The sequence below is a fragment of the Ostrinia nubilalis genome, chromosome 22 (assembly GCF_963855985.1).
Source record: "Ostrinia nubilalis chromosome 22, ilOstNubi1.1, whole genome shotgun sequence".
NCBI classification, from domain to species: Eukaryota; Metazoa; Arthropoda; class Insecta; order Lepidoptera; family Crambidae; genus Ostrinia; species Ostrinia nubilalis.
Genome location: NC_087109.1, coordinates 3,032,110 through 3,033,743, shown reverse-complemented (window position 1 = coordinate 3,033,743; position 1,634 = coordinate 3,032,110). Strand labels below are relative to the sequence as shown.

General features: G+C 35.7%; 1 long non-coding RNA gene across 1 annotated transcript; it reads right to left on the bottom strand.

Annotated features, from left to right (window-relative positions):
* Positions 1-211: 211 nt before the first annotated feature.
* LOC135082883 (uncharacterized) lies at positions 212-831 on the bottom strand. The gene is made up of 2 exons (XR_010259512.1): positions 681-831; positions 212-460 (listed from the first exon to the last, which is right to left on the bottom strand). It is a non-coding gene; the product is annotated as an uncharacterized LOC135082883 (long non-coding RNA).
* Positions 832-1,634: the final 803 nt, after the last annotated feature.

Genomic DNA, 1,634 nt, shown 5'->3' with positions numbered 1-1,634 from the left:
CTTTCCTTAATTTTTGAAAACAAAGAGAACTCCATTTAAAGATTTTTGAAAATTTTACGAAAACTCACTATCATACCATACAATTTTTTGTAAATAATTAAAATAATTTAAGATTTCATGGTTTTCCTTTCATTTAATTTAAACAAGTTTGTTAGAGAGATTTCATCCATAAACTTAACCCTAACGATCGATGCAATAAAAATACAGGGTGTAATTTTTAACAAATTTTAGTTGGTTCGATTCCTCTACATTACTAAGAGTACTTTCCCTCCAGGTGGCATTACAAAATTCCACCCTGTATCTATTATAATGTGAATCTTGTCTTAAATTATTTATATTGGCAATAGTCACACTTTGAGATCAAAATAATTGGCCTTCATTATTTGGTCATCTGAGATGAGATGAGGTTTCGCTGAGGGGCCTTCCTTATGTAATTTCTCGGCATTTTGGTGTAGGTATTCTGAAAGATTGAACAATTTTTGATATTTTTATTTCATTTGTGGTATAAGTACGCAACGGGGGTAAACGTACGCGTGCGTACTATTAATCTCGTACTCTTACCCCAATCGGCAATTATACCAAATAATCAGTCACAACACACACGTTAAATACTTTTTACGAATATGATAAACTTAGATCAAAACTACATTAAATGAACAATAGAAATATAGTATACTTACTGGCACAGAGCTATCCATTTAACTATAGCACACTTTTCCGTGGCATAAAAATTAAACGAAATAAGCGTGCTACAAGTATTCGGCGACGTGTCGCGACCAGTACTTAGATTGCGTCGGCGCGGCGCGTGGCTCCTAAACGGCGACAGTAGCGCCACTCTGTTTTACAAACACAGACCTCGGCTCCCCCACCCCTGTCGGAGATCGGACCACCGCGTACTTTTACCCACCGCGTGCTGTTACCCCGAATGACTCTACACATTTTTATTACAAAGCAGACAGTGAACGATTGTCTTTTAAACGATCGATTTTGAAAGCTTTTACTAAAATTATGGTACAGTTTTAGTGAATTCTTTACATTATGGTGCTTACTGATTAATTATTTGGGTATCTTAGTACTCATCTTTTTATTACATTTACGAGTATTGTCAAAAGTGAAGGTAATTCAACAACATAACCTCAATATTGCTTGCTCTAGAGCATTGGTTCCCAAAGTGGTGGGCGCGACCCCCAGGGGAGGCGCAAAGACCTTTAAAGGGGGGTGCGGGCCATCTGAGTACCTACTTAAGTATAAAAATTGTCCAAGTGCGTGTCGTGCCACGCGCAGTGTAGGGTTCCGTAGTTGTCCGTCGTTACCACAATATATTTCAGAAGCAAGCAATTACTTTATCTAAAGTAACTTTTTATATTTTCTTCCAAGGAATTTTTACTGATTAAGAAATTTTATAATACCTACATGAGTCATATGACTATTACTCTTAAACTAACTGATGTATCTTAACCGTTATAGTTTTCCTTGAAAGTTCATGAAAAGCAGTATTATTACGAATTTTTACAGATTTTTCAAGTCAACAGTTTCGATGGTGGAAATATCAATTACTGTAAGGGACAAAACACGACTTTTCAGGAGAGCCAAAAAACGATTTTTTTTTTCTTTATACCTCAATATCTTTTTAT